Source organism: Schistocerca cancellata, chromosome 7, assembly GCF_023864275.1.
Source record: "Schistocerca cancellata isolate TAMUIC-IGC-003103 chromosome 7, iqSchCanc2.1, whole genome shotgun sequence".
Lineage (NCBI taxonomy): Eukaryota > Metazoa > Arthropoda > Insecta > Orthoptera > Acrididae > Schistocerca > Schistocerca cancellata.
In genome coordinates this window covers 216,150,396-216,175,143 of record NC_064632.1, presented here as the reverse complement: position 1 = coordinate 216,175,143, position 24,748 = coordinate 216,150,396, and the positions used below count along the sequence as shown (strand labels likewise).

The window sequence follows — 24,748 nt, the reverse complement described above, 5'->3', positions numbered from 1 at the left end:
ATGTTTTAAGCACCTTCTTGCTTCCTACTGTTGAAGAGCAACTCGTGGATAACAATTGAATCTTTCAACATGATCGAGCACCTGTTCATAATGCACGGTTACACGACAATAACATCCCTGTAACGGACTGGCCTGCACAGAGTCCTGACCTGAATCCTATAGAACAACTTTGGGATGTTTTGGAACGCCGACTTCGTTACAAGCCTCACCGACCGATATCGATACCTCTCCTCAGGGCAGCACTCCGTGAAGAATGGGCTGCTATTGCCCAAGAAACCTTCCAGCACCTGACTGAACGTATGCCTGCAAGAGTGGAAGCTGTCATCAAGACCATATTGAATTCCAGCATTACAAATGGAGGGCGCCAAGAACTTATAAGTCATTTACAGCCAGGTGTCCGGATACTTTTGATCACAAAGTGTGTATGATCTGATAAAGAAATGGAGACAGGAAGTAAATCAGATTAACAGAAATAATAACGTTAATATACTTATGTACAGAGATGATATTACCATTTTTTAAGAAAGTGAAGATGAGCTACAAAAGCGGTCCACAAATTACGTCAATTAGGGAAAAGAGACTATCACTTTCGAACATCAGTAAAGGAAACTAAAACTAAGGTTCCTCATGGGATATATCTCTCACACACAAAAATAATACATCTACCTGTACGTCTACATCTACGTGATTACTCTGCTATTCACAAAAATTTCCTGGCGGAGGGTTCAATGAACCACCTTCACGCTGTCTCTCTACCGTTCCATTCTCTAACGGCACGCGGGAAAAACGAGCACTTAAATTTTTCTATGCGAACCCTATCATGACGATCGGAGGAGAAAACTGGTGATTGAAATTTCATGGCAAGTTCTCGTTGCAACGAAATACGTCGTTGTTTTAATGATTGCCTCTACAAATCACGTATCATGTCTGTGGCACTATCTCCCCTACTTTGCGATAATACAAAATGAGCTGCCCTTCATTGTACTTTTTCGATGCCATCCGTCAGTCCCATCTGATGCGGATCCCACACTGCACAGCAGTACTCCAGAATAGGGCGGACAAGCGTGGTGTAAGCAGTCTCTTTAGTAGACCTGTTGCACATGCTAAGTGCTCTGCCGATAAATCGCAGTCTTTGGTTGCCTCTATCCACAACATTATCTATGTGATCGTTCCAATTTAGGTTATTTGTAATTGTAATCCCTCAGTACTTAGTTGAACTGACAGCCTTCATAGTTCTGTGACTTATCGCGTAATCGAAGTACTCATGTGAATAGCTTCACACTTTTCTTTCTTCAGGGTCAACACTTTTCGCACCATATAGATATCTTATCTAAATCATTTTGCAATTCGTTTTGGTCATCTGATGACTTTACAAGACGGTAAAATACAGCATCATCTGCAAACAATTTAAGACAGCTACTAATATGTCTCCTATGCCGTTAATATAGATCAGGAACAGCAGAGGGCCGATAACACTTCCTTGGCGAACGTCGGATATTATTTCTGTTTTACTCTGTCTTTCCGTCTATTACTACGAACTGTGACCTTTCTGACAGGAAATCACAAACCCAGTCGCACAACTGAGGCGATATTCCATAGGCACGCAGTTTGGTTAGAAGACGCTTGTGAGGAATGGTGTCGAAAGCCTTCTGGAAATCTAAAAATATGGAATCAAATTGACATCCCCTGTCCGATTGGCAGAAACGAACTAGGAACGAGTAGAGTGCCGAGATTTTGACGCAATTTAGTCGTAGGGCTCTTGTGATTGACAGAGAGAGGTTCCATAAAGTAAGAGGAACGCTCCTAATGGTCGAAAAAAGTCGTACCATGGAGAACAAAAGAACCCAGAGGGAGAGAGAGTTCGGTTACGAGAAAGATAAGAGCGAAATTTTCGGGGACTCTTCTCTGAACTGGAATCAAGTGCAGAATGGGGCGCATAACGCTCTGTACGCCGCAGAGGAGAAATCTGTGTGAACACTGCGTTCACTGCAGCTGACATTCAGTTAGATATTAGCTGTAGCGTCGTTGAGCTCCAACTGTGGAGAAGCGAACCAGCCAGTTGGTTAATTGTTCTTGTGAGGACTGAGAGGTCATTTTAATATGTACGCTGCTCCAGCTATGCACGTGCATATCGCCATATTCCAAGACAAGGGAGGAGTACATGATTTCTCGCATTACGAGAAACATAGGGAGAGTTTCTGCTGGAAAAATCTGCAAAGGCTTAATAAGCTTTTATGGGAATCTCAGAGGATGAGAGCAGCCGTGCAGACGACAGCTCATCACAGGCAAGCTAATTACCGTGAGCAGAAGCGTAACCTTGTTGGTTCACCAGCTTACGTCCACTGTAAACTCGAGCGACCCTTGGTAATATTTTGCTCAACTAGTCACAAAACTAACCATCCTCTGTAGACTTGATTGTCATCCTAAATAGTACTGAACTTTGAACCGGAATAGGATTATTTATCGTAGTACAGGCCAACATCAATATATAGTCATAAGAATAATTTTGTAAAGAAACTTCTAGTTAAAATTTACCATTGTTGTGTTTAGGATTATTTCACTTTCTTTCATTTGACAACTGTCATAATATTGTCACATTGCAAACTGTGTAAATGCATGTATTTCTGTGATAAGATTGCAACATTAAACCAAAAATGTTTACAGCTTACACAGTTGTTTTGTCGTCAAAACCTTATAGCCGTATTGACAGGAATTTAAACTGAAAAAAATTGAGCTTGTAAAACAACTCAGTTGAGCCACAGTTGCATTTCGAGTAATTGCAAGTTGTGTGAAGAACAAAATCTGTAAGTTGTCATATTTCGCATATTTTAATTCAGCAGTATTGTGTGGTACAATATCCTGGGGTACTCGTACTTAAGAAAGGATGTTTTCCTTGCTCACAAATGGGCTGCAGGAAAAACATGTGGTTCTCACTAACAATCATCATCTAAACATCTCTTTCAGGAGTTAGGCATTTTCACTACAATGTCAGAGAACATGTATTCTGTTATGAAGTTTGTTGTAAATAATCCACTAGAGATCAAAATGAACCGTAGTGAACAACACCAGAAGGGATAATGATATTCATTATTCCACGTTAAGAGAGTCTGTAACACAAAAATGGACTCATAATGCTCCCAGAAAAATTTTGGACCAGTTACCTAGTGATATAAAATGTCTGACAGACAACGGGGTTAAATTTCATAACAAAGTGAAAAAAGATTATGTTTGGCAACTCCTACTCCACAGAAGAATATCTGTTAATGTAGTATGAATAGGGTCGTGAGTACAAATTACTAATTGACATCTGTGTTTTTTTTAATCTTGCAAGTGATCTGCAAGTAGCTATGTCTACCTGCGAATGTTTAATATGAAGGTAAAGCGAATCATTTCCCTTCATTTTAATCAATCACATACATGATCAATTGAAAAAAAAAAACTATCTATCCAACTAATTGAAATGAGCTGGTGCCTTGGATAAAAATGGCTAGATAAAACGAGTTTCAAACTAGCGAAGACTTTTTTTATGATACAGACAATGGACGACGAAAGACACTGCAGAACTATTTGATCCTGGAATTAACAGTACTACCGCTCAAATTTTTAGCTTCTTTATTTCCTTGTCCGCTACTATATTGTGGGTCACAGCCCCGTTCTCAAGCAGCCATGTATATTGGTACCGGTAATATATACAGAGTGAGGTCCAGCATAAGAATACGAATTTTGATGAATTATATTAAAACGGCATCGCTGTTGTGGTGATCAGACTGCTGTAACAAAGACAGCACTATTATAATGCCATTAATTTATGTAATAAGTAATAAGTCATGAATCCCTACAAACCAGTTAATGTACATTAGGTTATTGCTAGCCATGTAATCTGCTTGATCGAAGCAGACATAAACGTAAGAAGCAATTGAATGTGGTAAATCGGCTAGCACAATGTAACTACAATGTATAGTCAACATAAAATTGTTCATAGAGGAGCTGATCTGGTAGATATCAACTCGATGCAGCTAGAAAAATTCTAATGTTTATCTTACACACAAACTTTCCATCAAGCATAAGGTACGATAACATGCATCCGGATCCAGTTTGTGTTAACACGAATATGAAGGGTTATGGTACTCCATTTTATATGTTTCGATGACAGACTTCGTAACTGATTCATCTTTGCATGTATTTCAAATTTTGCCGGTGTATTTTCACACAAATATCTGATCCTTAGTTCAGTGACACCCAAATGTTACAAATCGTAGTATTTTAATTACGGGGTTATTCATGCAGTATCATTAAGGTTGTAGATTAGATCGATTTCTTGGAAATATTTCTGACTTCGAGTGAGTGTAGCTATCTGTTACCTAAACTAAATTTATACTTTATGCATTACGTACTAATGATGGCTGTATAATGCTGATTTTATGTTACTCATCAAAATTTGTAACTTCATGGTGACGCATTATATGTATCCTCATTATGCAGGAGGAGTTGAGAACTGGGCTATGACCCCGAACCTAGGAGAGAATGGGAAACAAAAATAACAAGAAAGTTTAACCCCGAAATAGTAGTTCCCTTATAAAGTAATGGGAAAGACTGAGTATAAGGATGAATTTGCTTGAGTAGGTGGACAGGCAGCAGATAAATTCATTAGAGAATTCTCTGTTAAAGATGTTAAATTCGTGAGGGAAATATCTCAGCCATTGGAACTAAAATTTGGAGTTAGGCAACGTTATTATTTAACTGTGTTTAAGTAAAAAATTGCAATGGTCTGACGTGTAGAAACAACAAAACCGTATAATTGAACAAATGATTGTAGGAAAGAAATGAAATAGACTTAAGTAAACAGCCTGTAGACGACTTTGCAATACTTTCAGAAAATATGACAGAAGGAGCTACTCACATAAATCTTCTGGAAAGAATAGTGGATTCAAATGCTCTTAGAATTTTGACTGCGGAAACGCAATTCATGTCAAAAATGAAAAACGTACTAATTATGTAGAAACACAGGCAGGTGAAATAGAGAAAACTAGTAGATTTAAATACCATGAAGGAACCGTATAGGAAAATGAACTGGAAAATTTCAATAAATGTGTTAATGAAATGAAAACAGTGCATGCTCCGGAGAAAATATCAGAGATTGTGTAAATAAGAAAACTACTAGAAAGAATCAGAAATAACACAAAGATTTTTTTCTGAATAAAGTATTAAATCTAGAAGGCTTTCAAGACAGCAAAACTAAGAAGTCGGGAACAACGTGGAACAAAAGAAAGATACCATGGGGAGAAAGACGACATGAGGAAAATATGAAGAAATACTGGAAAAAATAGAGTATAACAAAGAACGACTTCTTTAATTGATGCTACTTGGTCAATACCAACACAGAAAAATGTAGAAGGTTAGGAAAGAAAATAGAAATTAGTATGGCATCCGTTAGTTGGACATGTGCGTAATTTGCTTACTGTGTGTTATGTTTAAAGAGCCCTCGAGCGCAAATAAGGAGCGCGATTGTGTTTGTGTATGTGTGTGTGTGTGTGTGTGTGTGTGTGTGAGTACATGTGACAGAGAGAGAGAGAGAGAGAGAGAGAGAGAGAGAGAGAGAGAGAGAGCGAGAAAGAAAGAGAGTGAGACGAACGGCAGAGGCTTTACACAGCCGCTGATTGACTCCCCACGACGACTGCGTACCTTGGGATTCTGTATACCATTGCTACGTTTTCGTTTACGAGCCACTGCTTGTCAACTGTTGTTTCGATCTGGATGAGTACGGGATAACACAGTTTTATGTTGTTCTCACATGCCTCCGTAACCGAAGTGCTAATGCCGCTCTTGCGATGGCAGTCGACTCGGATGTGGCCGGTTCGAATCCTCCTGATGGAATATATTTACGTTTGCCAGAGGCGTGGTGAGGTTATGACGGCAGTTTCTTAGTGACCGTACTGTACTCCATACCGAACCTATCCACTGCGAATGACAGATAGAACTAACCCTGATGACATTTAGATGTATTTTACGTATGTTTAATAAATACTCTTATCTTGTAGAGACATTGCTTTACCAACAGTGTGAACCGAAACACCATTTACAAATTTTTAAAAGTTCGACAGGGATATGTTCTAGGTATTTTGCTATAGGATATCTGGGTTCTCCAACGGATCGATACAAAATAGTACTGTTACGACGATTTATTCATAATCTTACCCTAGTTACGTATGTGTTTGTAAAAATAACTGCACAACACGAGAAACGCTTACAGTGTACAATCACCAAAACTTAGAGTGATATTTATAGCCTAATGCAACAACTCGAAGGTGAAACAAATACACGTACTTTTATCACAGTGTGTTTAATATTTTCTGTGAGTGTACAGTATAATACGTAACAAAAGCAAAAATATTCCGTTCGCGATATAGCTCAATCAAGGCAGTATGGGCAGCGATTGCCATCGACTGTCTTACACGTTCAAGTTCGGCGAACTACTGGCGCCGCTGTGACAGTTATATCAAGGAGTTCCATGTGAGTAAAATTGGGCTCTAATAAACTGGCCCCCATCAAGTGCTCCTAGAAGGAAGAGTGAGCTGGGGTCTCGTGTGGTGACCGAGCTAGTCTTGCAACAGGATTGCCTAGACCAACCATTGTTGTCCAAATTACAAATCACTGTGGTTCCTAACATGGAATACAAAGCTTGCCGAGGGCCTGTCGTGTCGAATCTATATATGCTCGTGAATTCTCAGCTTCAAATCTTCCATTAAATTCATTGGAGTAGAAATACAAAAATAAAGGGGGGAGTACATCAAACTTAATGCAATTACTCAATAATGAGCAACCAAAGATTCTTTACACCATGATTCTCAGAGAATGTCTCGTAACTACTGTCGTATTTTTGTTTTCCTTGTAGTCCTTATTTGCCGTATATAACTTTCTTACAGGGAATGTGTATAATTTTACTATCAGTGAGGGATTCTTGGAAGAGAGATATACGTTGATAAAAGCGTTTTTGATATTTGTAGTGGAATGTTATGCTAAAAAGTGAGTATCAAGTTATATGGCGAAGTGTGGTTGCCGCGGTCTGGGCGTCATTAAGCGATGTTTTCGTGTCAGTGAACTTGAAACTGCGCTTTGGCGCTACGCTCGCCTATCATATTTAATCACATTCCAAATTAATATTGCCAAAAATTGCACTTAAAACAGCGGAAAGCGTAATACCAGTGTAAATCTCTCTGAGGCGTCCTCAACAGCGATCACATTTCATCTTAGTGATAAATAAAACAGTTATGAATGTTAGTCACTAGAAAAAGTGGTCCCTCTTTCGTGATTATTTAAATGTTTATCAACCATGTTGACCTCGTTACTTGAGACATGGTCTTTTGCATTGTCGTGTCTCGACTCTGTTCTCAGCGTTTAGCTTTTCTCCTTGGTAAATAACAGAACGTGTTGCTCGTGTGAGAGCAGTAATGATATAGAACAGCCGGAATGTGACTGTCACACGCTACACTTGCCATCGGCATCTGACTTGATGCACAACTCGTTTAGAGATAGATATAAGTAATGTACAGCGGAAAAACCATTGCCAATGAGATATAGTACAAACTAAACTCCATCTATTTATACAGGGTGTCTGAAGCCTTTTGGCTCAAACTGGAATAGGGCTGCAAAAGTTGAAGGTGTGAAAGTGATAGTGGGTCCACAACCGATTGTACTGATATCGAGAATCAATGGTCGGAATTGCCTATTTATCGTATTGTGGACATACACAGCGTACACTGCGTAACAACAACGTAGCTCCTAGCAATTGCACAAAGCGACGACGGCTAGTTTCGATGCATGTTTGCAACTGTGCATTGAATTCTGCTGCACTCTCGCTATTGTACACTGGAGCAGGCAGCGTGCGATACACAGCGTACTCCTCTGACCACCGAACAGACGCACTGCACAAAACTTAGCTCACAGCATGCATGTCATGTGATAGCCACATCCATCACACCAGCGCATTGACCTGTGCCACATGCACACCACTATCCCTCGTGTCAGCTGTTCATTGCGTCAGACTTTATATTCATGATGAGGTGTGTTACTCTGAACAGAGCATGATACGTAGTCCAGATGGAAAGATACTTATCGCGAGAATTGGTAGACATGCATTTAATGTATGCAGGATGTAGTGCCCATAAGGCAGCTCGAATGTACAGAGAACGCTTTTCCAACAGGACTCATCCCAACTGGAAGAAATTTATCTCCAGGGATACCAGCTTACGAGAGACGAGCTCTTTCACGCCAGAGAGACCTGGCCAGTGTTTCCCGCCAAAGACATGTTCAAACTTTCGATGGAGAGGGTGTTGGACCGTGCGGCCGATCACCCAGCTATAAACACCCGCCAACTTGCCCATGAAACACACACTTTGGAAACTGCACTGTGGAGAGTTCTAATGAAACTGGCATTACAGCTCTATCACAAAGAACGTGTGCAACCACTGTGACCAACCGATTCTGAGCACTAGGTTCACTTCTACCAATGGGTTCTCCACTGCTGTGCTGTATTGTCGAACTTCGTACAGTTTGCATTGTTCACGGATGAGGCTTTCTTTGCCCGTAAAGCTGTTTTCAACAGCCACAACGCCAATGTCTGTAGCCATCCACATTGGTGGCTACCAGCAGCTATTTACTGTAAGGATGGGCAGGAAAAGCATCTAACAGGACTATTTACTACCTCTCCATTTGACTGCTCCACGTTACCTAGTACTGCTAAGAGAAGTGTTGCCACAGTTCATGGAGAATGTACGCCTTGTTGCACTCTAAGCGATGTGGTTTCTACACAATGGTGCACCAACCAACTTCGAAGTTAATGTCCACGAGAACCCGAAGAACAAGTACGCTCATATTTGGCTTCGAAGTCCCAAGGCCAGCACGATGGCGAGATCTCAAACCTCTGGACACTTTCCTCTGGGTTCAAGTCAAGAAGTTGGTGTATGAAACATCAGTAGAATCGGATAAAGACCTGCTTGATAGGGTCAAAGCTACCAGACTTGTGGTACAACAGACACCAGGGATCTTAGAGGGAGTGCGGCAGAACTTCATGCACCATTGCCATGCAATCACGTAATTTTTGAAAGCACCATCAGTGAAATTGCGTTTTCGTTGCCTGTGGCGAAAATGGAACAGCGGAATTTAGGGCAACGTTATGTCATTAAGTTTTATGTGAAACTTGAGGACTTCTGAAAAGGTGAAACTGGCCTGTGGAGAACATTCCTTATGAAGAGCGCTGGCAAAAATTATTACTGGAAGGCAGAGAAGACGCTGAAGATGGACCTCAGTCCGGAAGACCTTCAGCTTCAAAAACAGAAAGAAAAAAACATCGAACGTGTGCGTACTCTTGTGACATCAAATCGACATTTAACAATAAGGACAATGGATGATCTGTTAAACACTTTCACCGTACGTCAAATTCTGACTGAAGTTTCGTACATGCTAAAAGCTTGAGCCAAAATATTTCCAGAAAACTTCCCAACTGAGCAGAAGGACAACCGACGAAACATGTGCACTGGTCTTCTTGAAAGGATTGTCAGTGAAGACGAATGGTTCAGTCTTGTAATCAGAGGTGACGAATTGTGGATTTTTTTAAAATTCGATCCTGAGATAAAGCGACAAACTGAGGAGTGGCGTAGTGAGACTCGGCCAAAAAAGCCTCGAAAGAGCAAATCAAAGATCACAACAATACTGATATGCTTTTTTGGCTGTGTGGATGTCGCCCATGAAGAATTTGTTCCTCTAGGACTAATTGTCAAACAAGTGTTTTATTAAGATGCGCTCTAAAAGCTAAGGAAAACGGTGAATCGAGTGAGACCGGATATTGGAGACGAGTGGATACTGCGTTATGACTATGCCTCACGTCACACAGCCACTTCCATCATGGAATTTTTAACCCGAAAAGGCACCATGATGTGCCACAGTGCTCCTGTTCAACTGATCCGGGTCCTTTTGACTTCTTTCTTTTTCCGAAATTGAAAAATGCCTCTAAAGGACGACATTTTGGGATACTGAAGAACGTTAAAAAGAATGTGACCGAAATGTTAAAGGCAATACATCTACATCTACATCCATACTCCGCAAGCCACCTGAGGTGTGTGGCGGAGGGTACTTTGAGTACCTCTATAGGTTCTCCCTTCTATTCCGGTCTCGTATTTTTCGTGGAAAGAAAGATTGTCGATATTCCTCTGTGTGGTGGGCTCTAATCTCTCTGATTTTATCCTCATGGTCTCTTCGCAAGATATACGTAGGAGGAAACAATATACTGCTTGACTCCTCGGTGATGGTATGTTCTTGAAACTTCAACAATGGCCCGTAACGAGCTACTGAGCGTCTCTTCTGCAGAGTCTTCCACTGGAGTTTATCTGTCATCTCCGTAACGCTTTCGCGATTACTAAATGATTCTGTAACGAAGCGCGCTGCTCTCCGTTGGATCTTCTCTATCTCTTCTATGAACCCTATCTGGTACGGATCCTACACTGGTGAGCAATAGTCAAGCTGTGGACAAACATGTGTACTGTAACATACTTCCTTTGTTTTCGGATTACATTTCCTTAGGTTTCTTCCAATGAATCTCAGTCTACCGTCGATTATTTTTATATGGTCATTCCACTTTAAATCACTCCTAATGACTACTACCAGATAATTTATGGATTTAACTGCTTCCAGTTGCTGACCTGCTATATTGTAGCTAGATGATAAAGGACCTATCTTTCTATGTATTCGCAGCACATTACACTTGTCTACATTGAGATTCAATTGCCATTCCTTGCACCATGCGTCAATTCGTTGCAGATCTTCCTGCATTTCAGTACAATTTTCCATTGGTACAATCTCTCGATATACTAGAGCATCATATGAAAAAAGCCTCAGTAAACATCCGATGTTATCCACAAGGTCATTTATATATATTGTGAATAGCAACGGTCCTTCGACACTCCCCTGCGGCACACCTGAAATCACTCTTACTTCGGAAGTCTTCTCTCCACTGAGAAGGACATGCTGCGTTCTGTTTTCTAGGAACGCTTCAATCAAATCACACAATTGGTCTGATAGTCCATATGCTCTTACTTTGTTCATTAAACGACTGGGAGGAACTGTATCAATCTACAATGAAATGAACACCCTTAGCTGCTTACAGGCGTTGACATACGTCAACCGGGACAGATGAAAATGTGTGCCCCGACCGGGACTCGAACCCGGGATCTCCTGCTTACATGGCAGATGCTCTATCCATCTGAGCCACCGAGGGGACAGAAGATAGTGCAACTGCGGGGATTTATCTCGGGCACGCTTCCCGCGAAACCCACATTCTCAACGTATTGTCCCGCACTACATTCGTAGTGCCACCGCCCATTATACTCATTACTCGCGGCGCGTTGCCGATTCCCGTAAGAGTTCGGGCACTGTTCGTGCATTCGCACAGAAGGAGAAGATGATCAAGTGGCCGGTGAGCCTTAACTATATATATATACTAAGATGGTATCTGTTCTTTCGGACATGTCCGAAAGAACAGACACCATCTTAGTATATATACTGTATCAAACGCCTTGCGGAAGTCAAGAAACCTGGGAACCAGTGTCTATGACCCTCTGAGTCTCGTGGTAGCTTGGTAACAACGGATCTGTTCATGTATAACCGCTAAGGGAACTAGTTTGAAGGGGAAAATATTGTTGTTTTAAAAAACAACACAGAACAAAATAAAAATAAAAATTTTGGTTGATAAGAACTCAGTTTCATTACTTTTCTCACGAACCTCGTAAGTTTGAAATGCAGAGTAGTCATGTGGATGTAACGGTTTACGCAACAGGTCGGCACTTCGTAAGATGAAAAGTGATGCTGCGTTAATCACTTGGCTGTAGATGGAGGTGGATAGGAAGGAAAGAGGCGGAGTCCCAGTGGAGCAGGACCAAGAAGCGAATGCCTGGTCCTCTCACTTGCTCTAGCTTTAGGCACGTGTAACCGCAGAGCAAAGCGCGAGAAAAGAAAGGGAAAAAAAGAAAATAAAGGAACCGAGTTTGGCGCTAGTTCCGGACTCGGAAACTCGGATTTCTCGGCGAGCGAAATTTCAATTTGCATGCCTTTCTTCCAGGAGCGGCGCGGCGAAGCTCCTTTGGTAAGGATGGCGCGCGGCCCGGCACGGCTGCCGTGACCCGACTGCGAGCCACGGGCGTCACGATGGGTTAGATGGGGGGAGGGGAAAGGGGGGGGGGCGGTGACAGGCCAGGCCGAGGCAGGGGAAGACCGCGTATCGCCGGCCATCGCTATTCCGAACAGACGCGGCCGCAATCTCGCGCGCCACCTCATCACGGCGCTATGAATCGCCAAGTGCGGCCTCTTTGGGAGGCCGCCCGCTGCCTTTGGGGGCGCTACAGCCACATTCTTTAATTTAAACCGGGCTGGCCCCCGCACGGCGGACACTCCGCCCCGACACTTTCTCCGCCGGCTTTATTTGCGCCCGGAAGGCGGCGCGCTGAGGGGATGCAGAAGGGGCGAGGGCGCCAAGTCGCGCCCTATTTCCAGGCACGTCGCCGCCGGCGCCGCACCGCTGCTAAATCAAAAACAAGATGAGCAGCGCCAGGTCTCGCCACAATACGGTAACTCATCTCGGCAGACGACTACGTGATGGAACGTAATGGACTTGTTTGCTCGACGGATGATGTCCTCCGAGCTGAACTGAGGTGGCGGAGCGTACACGTTGCTGCCGTAGTAATCTGAGACTCGGTAAGTACATACATGAAGAGACGGTTCTAAATTTCTAAGAATCGCTAAATCGTAAAGGTAGGTCCAACATAACATACAAACTGTGCGTTTCTTTTATACGTCCATATACGAGTGGGGATCCAAAAATAACCGGAATTTCTTTCTGTTGTTGTTGTGGTCTTCAGTCCTGAGACTGGTTTGATGCAGCTCTCCATGCTACTCTATCCTGTGCAAGCTTCTTCATCTCCCAGTACCTACTGCAACCTACATCCTTCTGAATCTGCTTAGTGTATTGATCTCTTGGTCTCCCTCTACGATTTTTACCCTCCACGCTGCCCTCCAATGCTAAATTTGTGATCCCTCGATGCCTCAGAACATGTCCTACCAACCGATCCCTTCTTTTAGTCAAGTTGTGCCACAAACTTCTCTTCTCCCCAATCCTATTCAATACCTCCTCATTAGTTACGCGATCTACCCACCTTATCTTCAGTATTCTTCTGTAGCACCACATTTCGAAAGCTTCTATTCTCTTCTTGTCCAAACTAGTTATCGTCCATGTCTCACTTCCATACATGGCTACACTCCATACAAATACTTTCAGAAACGACTTCCTGATACCTAAATCTATATTCGATGTTAACAAATTTCTCTTCTTGAGAAACGCTTTCCTTGCCATTGCCAGTCTACATTTTATATCCTCTCTACTTCGACCATCATCGGTTATTTTACTCCCTAAATAGCAAAACTCCTTAACTACTTTAAGTGTCTCATTTCCTAATCTAATTCCCTCAGCATCACCCGACTTAATTTGACTACATTCCATTATCCTCGTTTTGCTTTTGTTGATGTTCATCTTATATCCTCCTTTCAAGACACTGTCCATTCCGTTCAACTGCTCTTCCAAGTCCTTTGCTGTCTCTGACAGAATTACAATGTCATCGGCGAACCTCAAAGTTTTTACTTCTTCTCCATGAATTTTAATACCTACTCCGAATTTTTCTTTTGTTTCCTTTACTGATGCTCAATATACAGATTGAATAACATCGGGGAGAGGCTACAACCCTGTCTCACCCCTTTCCCAACCACTGCTTCCCTTTCATGCCCCTCGACTCTTATAACTGCCATCTGGTTTCTGTACAAATTGTAAATAACCTTTCGCTCCCTGTATTTTACCCCTGCCACCTTCAGAATTTGAAAGAGAGTATTCCAGTCAACATTGTCAAAAGCTTTCTCTAAGTCTACAAATGCTAGAAACGTAGGTTTGCCTTTTCTTAATCTTTCTTCCAAGATAAGTCGTAAGGTCAGTATTGCCTCACGTGTTCCAACATTTCTACGGAATCCAAACTGATCTTCCCCGAGGTCGGCTTCTACCAGTTTTTCCATTCGTCTGTAAAGAATACGCGTTAGTATTTTGCAGCTGTGACTTATTAAACTGATAGTTTGGTAACTTTCACATCTGTCAACACCTGCTTTCTTTGGGATTGGAATTATTATATTCTTCTTAAAGTCTGAGGGTATTTCGCCTGTCTCATACATCGTGCTCACCAGATGGTAGAGTTTTGTCATGACTGGCTCTCCTGAGGCCATCAGTAGTTCTAATGGAATGTTGTCTACTCCCGGGGCCTTGTTTTGACTCAGGTCTTTCAGTGCTCTGTCAAACTCTTCACGCAGTATCTTATCTCCCATTTCATCTTCATCTACATCCTCTTCCATTTCCATAATATTGTCCTCAAGTACATCGCCCTTGTATAAACCCTCTATATACTCCTTCCACCTTTCTGCTTTCCCTTCTTTGCTTAGAACAGGGTTGCCATCTGAGCTCTTGATGTTCATACAAGTGGTTCTCTTCTCTTTAAAGGTCTCTTTAATTTTCCTGTAGGCAGTATCTATCTTACCCCTAGTGAGACAAGCCTCTACATCCTTACATTTGTCCTCTAGCCATCCCTGCTTAGCCATTTTGCACTTCCTGTCGATTTCATTTTTGAGACGTTTGTATTCCTTTTTGCCTGCTTCATTTACTGCATTTTTATATTTTCTCCTTTCATCAATTAAATTCAATATTTCTTCTGTTACCCAAGGATTTCTATTAGCCCGCGTCATTTTACCTACTTGATCCTCTGCTGCCTTCACTACTTCATCCCTCAGAGCTACCCATTCTTCTTCTACTGTATTTCTTTTCCCCATTCCTGTCAATTGTTCCCTAATGCTCTCCCTGAAACTCTCTACAACCTCTGGTTCTTTCAGTTTATCCAGGTCCCATCTCCTTAAATTCCCACCATTTTGCAGTTTCTTCAGTTTCAATCTGCAGTTCATAACCAATAGATTGTGGTCAGAATCTACATCTGCCCCAGGAAATGCCTTACAATTTAAAACCTGGTTCCTAAATCTCTGTCTTACCATTATATAATCTATCTGAAACCTGTCAGTATCTCCAGGCTTCTTCCATGTATACAGCCTCCTTTCATGAATCTTGAACCAAGTGTTAGCTATGATTAAGTTATGCTCTGTGCAAAATTCTACAAGGCGGCTTCCTCTTTCATTCCTTCCCCCCAATCCATATTCACCTACTATGTTTCCTTCTCTCCCTTTTCCTACTGACGAATTCCAGTCACCCATGACTATTAAATTTTCGTCTCCCTTCACTACCTGAATAATTTCTTTTATCTCGTCATACATTTCATCTATTTCTTCATCATCTGCAGAGCTAGTTGGCATATAAACTTGTACTACTGTAGTAGGCATGGGCTTTGTGTCTATCTTGGCCACAATAATGCGTTCACTATGCTGTTTGTAGTAGCTAACCCGCACTCCTATTTTTTTATTCATTATTAAACCTACTCCTGCATTACCCCTATTTGATTTTGTATTTATAACCCTGTAATCACCTGACCAAAAGTCTTGTTCCTCCTGCCACCGAACTTCACTAATTCCCACTATATCTAACTTTAACCTATCCATTTCCCTTTTTAAATTTTCTAACCTACCTGCCCGATTAAGTGACCTGACATTCCACGCTCCGATCCGTAGAACGCCAGTTTTCTTTCTCCTGATAACGACGTCCTCTTGAGTAGTCCCCGCCCGGAGATCCGAATGGGGGACTATTTTACTTCCGGAATATTTTACCCAGGAGGACGCCATCATCATTTAATCATACAGTAGAGCTGCATGTCCTCGGGAAAAATTACGGCTGTAGTTTCCCCTTGCTTTCAGCCGTTCGCAGTACCAGCACAGCAAGGCCGTTTTGGTTAATGTTACAAGGCCAGATCAGTCAATCATCCAGACTGTTGCCCCTGCAACTACTGAAAAGGCTGCTGCCCCTCTTCAGGAACCACATGTTTGTCTGGCCTCTCAACAGATACCCCTCCGTTGTGGTTGCACCTACGGTACGGCCATCTGTATCGGTGAGGCACGCAAGCCTCCCCACCAACGGCAAGGTCCATGGTTCATGGGGGGGAATTTCTTTCTAGAAAGCATATATTTAATTGTTTTCAAATCTCCTTCGAAGTGCTCTCCATTAGCATTAATACACTTGTCCAAACGTTAATTCCAGTGTTCGAAGCACCTTTTAAATTCGTCCTCTTGGTACCTGCTAGCACTTTCATGACATTGCGTTTTACGTCCTCCACATCAGCAAAACGCTTCCCTCTCAAGTCTCTTTTCATCCTCGGGAATAGGAAGACGTCCGAGGGTGCTAAATCCGGCGAATAGGGCGCGTGGGTCAAGGTAGTCGTCTTCGTTGAGGCCGAAAACTGATGATGTCAACAACATCGTTTTCAACTTCGATTTTACTTGTCGAGCTTCTTTTGGTCGACGTGAGCCAGGTGAGTTCCATTGTGATGACAGTTGTTTACATTCTGGATCGTACCCATAGTACCATGACTCATCACCTGTAATGATTTTTGTTGAAAAAATGTGGATCATCTTTTAACGCGTCCTTCATTTCGAGACAGGCTTGAACGCGACCATCCCTTTGATCTCCGGTAAGAAGCTTCAGCACGAATTTTGCTGCTACTCTTCACATCCCCAAATCGATGGTCAAGATGCGCTGACTTGAGCTCCAGCACATCCCGGACAAGTTCTCGAGTTGGTCGATTGTCAAATGTTCAAATGTGTGTGAAATCTTATGGGACTTAACTGCTAAAGTCATCACTCCCCTAAGCTTACACACTACTTAACCTAAATTATCCTAAGGACAACCTCCGTCGGGACCAGCCACACAGTCAATGACTTCAGCGCCCAAGACCGCTCGGCTAATCCCGCGCGGTGGTCGATTGTCCTACGTAGATATTCACGGATTTTGTCGATGTTGTCTTCGCTTCGAGCAGTAGAAGGTCGACCGGAACGGGGCTGATCTTCAACCACAATTTCTCCCGTTTTAAACCAAGAAAACCATTCGTACTCTTGCGTTTTACTAAGAGCGTGGTCTTGGTAGGCTGTCTGAATCATCGCAACAGTTTCTGCTGCGTTCTTGTCGAGCAAGAAACAAAACTTCACTGGCGCGCGTTGTTCGTAAGAACTAGCCATTTCCTCGTGTCACGTCTGCACTGTACGCACACTCAAAGAACTGCCAAAGAAACCACACTTCTCACTGTTGGGTGACGCCGCGTGGCCGAATGAATCAGCAGAGCTCTTACTACAACCCTCTGGCGACGCAACCTGGTACCACAAGTACACCGATTCCGGTTACTTTTGGGTCGCCTCTCGTATACGTCCTCCCTTGAAAAGCTATCGCGTGGTGCATCGCGGAGCGTACCTTGTACCACTACTAGTCACTTAATTGCTATTTCAATCGCAGCTAGAGCGGGAAACACGACTTTCAGTATCCCTTCGTACGATCCCTAATTTTCCTTATCTTCGTAGTTCTTAGGCGAAATGTACGTTGGCGGCAACAGAAATTTTCTGCAATCGGCTTCAACTGCTAGTTCTGTAAATTTTCTCACTAGAATTCCGTGAAAATGAAGTTTTCCTCCCTCTACGGATTTCTATTTGGGATCACGAAGAGTTTCTCAAACACTTGCACGATGATCAAATCTAGCGGGAACGAATCAGCTGGCAACCTCTGGATTGCTTCGATGTCTTCCTTTGATCTGACCTGGTGGAGAACTCAAAGACAGCAGCATTCAAAAATGGGTATTACTCTATACGCCGTCTCCTTTACAGATCAGCTACACATTTCCATGCAATCTCCCAATAAAACGGCGTCGTCCATTCGCCTTCCCTGCTACCCACCTCACATGGTTGTTTCGTTTAGTATTTTTTTTGCACTGTTATGCCTAGACCCGTAATAGAAGCACCCGACTGTTAATGCTGCATTCGAAAGCTACATTATTGCTTTTACTTCTCCTCCGAATGAACTAATATTTTTCTTGCAGTGAACACGTATTGTGTTGTGGGACGATCACTCTGTTGTAAAAATAATTCAAAAGCCAAGATCGCTTAAATGCTGTTTACTAGATGACTCGTTTCAACATACTAAAGGTGCCATCATCGGATCTGTGAAGATATAACATGACAGGTTTGAGGGAGGGCTTACTTGAGTTACACCGTTTACATTACTGTTAGTACAGTTGAAACGTCCCCTTAGAAAAATTAATGAATTACTGTGCTGATAAACCTCTTACGTTATTTGATTTTCAAACAGCGAAGCAGAACTGAACGTACTCAGACATTCCTCTCTTTACTTATTCTGATCAACACTAAACTGACACACAGAATTGTAGCGCAACGCAATATGACTTTCATTAATCTCTACAAAAGAATGGCCCTACCTATCAATAACCTATACCTTTCATGAATCACTTACCTCACAAAAATCAAAAAAATTATGGGGTCTTGCCCCTGTATGTGTTTATTTTAGCCTTTGACTATGCCCATTTAGGCAAGCTGTTTTGTAAAATTGTTCTGAAGAGGGCGTGGTTACCCACGCCGAAACCTAGGTAAACACCAGGTACTTTGTGCAATCGAGGCGGATTTTTTTTTTATAATTATCACGTGGATATCTTCTCTAGGTAACGCTATACAACCATTTCTGTAGGTCAAGAAACACAGCGTCACTCTGAGTACCGCTACGTTCTGCTTCTGAAGCAGATGGGGAGTGAAGCTCTCATGATGTCATTAGGTAACACACACTCAGTCTGGGAAGGTGCGAGACGTCAGGAATCCCTTGGCTCCAGGCCTCTGGACGGCCCGGCAGAGGCTCCTCTCGGCTGCAAAAGCGCAGCGCGCGTCGTGGCCGAGTTCCCTCTGTGGGGCTGGCGCCTGGTGCCAGGCGTCGTGAATCACGCATTACGCATTACGCAGGCGCCGCGCCGCCTGGCCACAGGGCTGCCGTAACTCACACGCACGCACCGCCAAGGCTGAGAGAGAGCGGCGGATGGCTGGGGGAGTGTGGGGGCGGGGGGAAGCGAGGAGGGCGAGCGGGCGCACACACAGTGGCTAGAGCCGTCTCCGGGTCTGCACCGGTTGTAATGGTAACCATTATGGTACCTCACCTAAATCTCTCGATACCAGTAATATTCTACTGTATTTCTGTTAACTATTTAACATATTTCTGGGACAACATTCAGATATGATTTCACTTTTGATACATCGATTTGCTTATATTGCAATGATATTATTCTTATGTGTATTCTTTTTGTCACTATGATCTTTGACGTACTTGTAACTCAGATTTTTGGGCGCGTAAGCGATTATTAGTTGGTTGTTAACCTGTTAGAGAGTCGGACCTTGAGAAAGTCAAGTCTTGGACATCATGTTGGAAAGATGCATATTGTAGTTGGCTTATAAAATGTGAGGAAGATGTTTTCAAGTACGTTTTGTATTGTGAAGTTGCATGGGGGCTTAATTAAAATAAAGATATAAGAATGCAATGCAAATAGTTTTTAATTTTCTGTCGCTGTATGTCCGATTACGCTGTTTCGTAAACGGCTGGCACTGATTAGTATTATTACGCAATCTGACTGCTTAGAATGACAACAAGAATGTAAGAAAATTTCTGTTAGCACAATTAATTAATTAAGTCCCCAGCAACTATAAAACCTACGAAACAACAAACACAAGTGTAGCTGTTCTGTATGTGGTAGTATGACTCAACGCACATCTGGCACGGTTCTTCTTCAACAAAACAAGAATTTTTAAATACCAATTATACTGACGTGATAAAAGAAAATTAGAAATACTATAATTGTGCAAGAAAACCAAAATTCCACTCTAATACAAGAACACACGCCAGATGCTTTGTTGACTGAACCTGTAATGACACATTATTCAGGTCACTGAAAGAATAAAAGAACAAAAGAAAATACCTCCATATATATTGACGAAATGCACTCTGACCATTACAATATCTCCATTAGAACAACATCTGCTATCTCTCCCATCAAACCACTGCATAAAACATGGAACAACACTCTCCACTACCACATCTCACTCTGACTTCACGACAAGCAGTGCCCACCACAACTTCTCGGCGAGAACTGCCTGCCGCTACCTCTCAATAAGCACTGCCAGTGGAGGCGGCGGAACAATACTCTCTGGCGCGATCTTTGGCGCTGTGGCTCAGTGTAGTCACCTTTCAAAGTGATGTTTTGTGTTTACGTGATATTGCAATAAAAGCAATTAAAAGGAAGTGTAACTTAATTTCGGAGTGCTGATTATTTTTTTACATCACCATTTTCCAGTAAAAGTGTAATTTTCAAGAATGGTTTGTGAAGCGCATCTACAAAACTTTTGAATATAGCAGAATAAAACCTAGGCCTCTTTGCATCCGAGCTTGGAATCATAAGCACCTAGATTTTCAACGATTGAGCCATGATTTTACGACGAGACCAACGTGGGAAACACAAAAAGAAGAGTGCCTAGTTTTTTGATTATTACATGAAATGACTTTATTAACTGTGCTCTAATGACACCTGCCACATAATATGACTGTTGTTGCCCGAAAATGCAGAATTTAGCAGCGTGAGCAACACCAAAATCGTTATTAAATTCTGACCTTTGTTGTGGTAGGGTTGTTAGACGGTGCAGCACAGTTTGACGACGGTGGATCGTACTCTGTTACCTGACAGCTCTGTACGCGAGGATCTGTTAGATGACGGTCAGTTTGGCTTTAGGCAAGCTAGAGACGAACAGAGGCAGTTCTGACGTAGCACTCGATAACGGAGGCAAAACTTAGGAAAAATGGTGACACGGTGAAAGCTAAGCCTATGCTCTTTGCACTCTATTTTTACCTGCTACGCTCACCTTTCGTAGTGAAGTCTCGCTCACGGCCTATCATGTTCGCCTCCTTGGATGCCAATCGGATGAATTTCATAATTCACAACGTAATTAGGACGTTTAAGTGATACATCTGATTCACAATGAATAATAAGAACAGGAATTTGATGATAACTTGTGGCCACACGGGAGTTGGAGGAAATAGCGTAGCGAGAAGTGCGGGAGGGGTGCGGCTGAGGATTTTGAGTGACAGGATGGGACGGTGGTAATGAAATTTGAGGCCCTGATTATTTTTCTTGAAGTTTACAGATCATAAAATAGTTTATTCGTTAACTTCGTTCGTTCGTTAACTCTGCAGGAGAGACGCTCAGTAGCTCGGTACGGGCTTTTGTTGAAGTTTCGAGAACATACCTTCACCGAGGAGTCAAGCAGTATATTACTCCGTCCTACGTATATCTCACGAAGAGACCATGAGGATAAAATCAGAGAGATTAGAGCCCACACAGAGGCATACCGACAATCCTTCTTTCTACGAACAATACGAGACTGAAATAGAAGGGAGAACCGATAGAGGTACTCGAGGTACCCTCCGCCACACACCGTCAGGTGGCTTGCGGAGTATGGATGTAGATGTAGAATATCAATACGGATATCTCCAGTGAATAAAATTCTACGCAAAAATTATGAAAGCGCTGTAACATATGCTGCTCTAGGTTATGCATTACGTAGAACATTCATACACTACGTGATCAAAAGTATCCGGGAACATCCAAAAACGTACGTTTTTCATATCAGGTGCATTGTGCTCCCACCTACTGCAAGGTACTCCATATTAGTGACCTCAGTAGTCATAGTGCATCGTGAGAGAGCAGAATGGGGCGCTCCGCGGAATTCACGGACTTCGAACTTGGTTAGGTGAAGGGGTATCATTTGTGTCATACGTCAGTACGCGAGATTTACACACTCCTAAACAACCCTAGGCCCACTGTTTCCGAAGTGATAGTGAAGTGGAAACGTGAAGGGACACGTAGAGCACAAATGCGTACAGACCGATCTTGTCTGTTGACTGACAGAGAGCGCTGGCAGTTGAAGAGGGTCGTAATGTGTAAAAGGCAGACGCCTATCCAGACCACCACACAGGAATTCCAAACTCATTCAGGATCCACTGCAAGTACTATGACAATTAGGCGGGACGTAAGAAAACTTGGATTTCAGGCTCGAGCGGCTGCTCATAAGCCACACATCACGCCGGTAAGTGCCAAATGACGCCTCGCTTGGTGTAAGGAAACATAGGACGACTGAACAGTGGAAAAATGTTCTGTGGAGTCACGAATCACGGTACACAATGTGGCGATCCGAAGGCAGGGTGTGGGTACGGTGAATGCCCGCTGCACGTCATCTGCCAACGTGTGTAGTGCCAACAGTAAAATTCGGAGGCGGTGACGTTATGGTGTGGTCATGTTTTTCAAGGAGGGCGCTTGCACCTCCTGTTGTTTCGCATAGCACTATCACATCATAGGCCTACACTGAAGTTTTAAGCACCTTCTTGCTTCCCACTGTTGAAGAGCAACGCGGGGATGGCGATTGCATATTTCAACATGATCGAGCACCTGCTCATAATGCACGGCCTATGGCGGAATGGTTTCACGAAAGTAACATCCTTGATATGGACTGGCCTGCACAGACTCCTAACCTGAATCCTATAGAACAACTTTGGGATGTTTTGGAACGCCGACTTCGTTACAAGCCTCACCGACCGATATCGATACCTCTTCTCAGGGCAGCACTCCGTGAAGAATGGGCTGCTATTCCCCAAGAAACCTTCCAGCACCTGATTGAACGTATGCCTGCGAGAGCGGAAGCTGTCATCAAGACCATATTGAATTCCAGCATTACAAATGGAGGGCGCCAAGAACTGGTAAGTCATTTACAGCCAGGTGTCCGGATACTTTTGATCACATAGTGTATATGATTTCGAAATACAGAAGGTAAAATAATGAAATACAGTCCACTACCAGGAGATTAGAGGGTCAAATAGAAACTAGAAGTAACACGCTCGAATCACTAGTACATTAATACGTGCAGGACCTCATCAGTTCTAACTGGAGAAATATTCGCCAAAACCTAGAGTGCACTGGGAAGTACTAGGAGGGAATGCTTAGGTGGGCTAGTGGGGTCGATGACCAACTTACATAAGGAAACAAATATATAAAACTCATTAACTAGGAGGAACTTCTCGCGAATGTACATGTCCATTTTACGTGCCCTGGAATTGGTTCAAGCGGCTAATCGATTGCATTACGGTACTATTCGTAATGAAACCATGTTGGTGAATGATGCCCAAAATGCAATATACTTTTGATAAATTCAGAAAACGCTAAGTCATTCAGAATTCACGTGTGTCGGTATTAGTTAAACGTTTGTTTGGGTATCCGCTCATAAGAATAAGATTTAACATTTTAAGCCCGCAGCTCGTGGTCGTGCGGTAGCGTTCTCGCTTCCCGCACCCGGGTTCCCGGGTTCGATTCCCGGCGGGGTCAGGGATTTTCTCTGCCTCGTGATGGCTGGGTGTTGTGTGATGTCCTTAGGTTAGTTAGGTTTAAGTAGTTCTAAGTTCTAGGGGACTGATGACCATGGATGTTAAGTCCCATAGTGCTCAGAGCCATTTTAACATTTTAACCTAAGCAGAAACTGATAATCTAGGATCGAGGCCCCTGTGGTTAGCTGATGGTCGCGATACAGTGTAACATTCACAAAGATATTCCCACTAAAGACAGGAAAATTCCGACACATATATGCCAATACGTGAATAATACAAACATGAAGATAAAACGAAAGGAAAATACCTCATTTTACATTATCACCAACACTACGAAGTGACAAGTTAAATGCCCATCATCTTAAGAAAAAGCAATACCCATAAAACTCCATAAAACGCACGCATTTGCACCAAGAAAAATGTAAAATGAACATGGTGTGCAGAGTTTTTGCATTATTTTCCTAAAGAGCTGTACCACATTAACTGCAGACTCAAATCAAACTGTTGTAAGTGAATGCTTTGTTCACGATGCCAGAGGTGTCCGCATAGAAGCGCATCCATCACTTATAGTGTGAGGAGAATGCCGTAGCCACTAGATGCGCAGACAGCAAGGCACGCGTGGGAATGGAATTAATGGTGTGGGTTACAGGCAGGCGCTGTAGGGGAATGCTGAACTCAGCACTGGGGGGGGGGGGGGGGAGATGCCGTCCTAAACTGAAGCCTACGCTCACATTTTCTGTAAATGTGGGCGCCCGTCATGTCCACACTTGCATAGTGGCCATTTAGAAAGATCTACTGGGACCTCTGCCTTGGTTAGTATCTAAAAAGAATTTCGCCAAAAATGCAGCTATTTACTGTGGCGTGGCTTGTTAACCATTTGTAACTTCCAGAGGCATCAAGAGTGGCGAATTTTGAGTAAAACATGTACGTATCTCTGATTACCATTTTAAAATTTTCTTATTTTGTCAAAACACAGCCTTATTTACACAGTCTCACCTCACTAACATGATGTGCAGATTTACTTTACTTTACATGTGGAAAGGGCCTTATCGACCATACGCCTGCTCTATGAGCCTCTTCCACTCCTGCCTGTCCAATGCGCTGTTTGTCCAGTTGCTGTTGCTGTTCATCCTAGTTGTGTCCTCCCGAATGTTACCCCGCCATCTGATTCTGGGTCTCCCTCTTCCTCTCGTTCCATCTATTGTTCTGCTGAATGCCATTCTAGGTAGTCTGTTCTCTGTCATTCTTGCTGTATGGCCTCCCCAATTCAACCTT

General features: G+C 42.8%; 1 non-coding gene across 1 annotated transcript; it reads right to left on the bottom strand.

Moving 5' to 3' along the window:
- Positions 1-11,195: 11,195 nt before the first annotated feature.
- On the bottom strand, positions 11,196-11,269 carry Trnat-ugu (transfer RNA threonine (anticodon UGU)). Its single transcript has one exon. It is a non-coding gene; the product is annotated as a tRNA-Thr (tRNA).
- Positions 11,270-24,748: the final 13,479 nt, after the last annotated feature.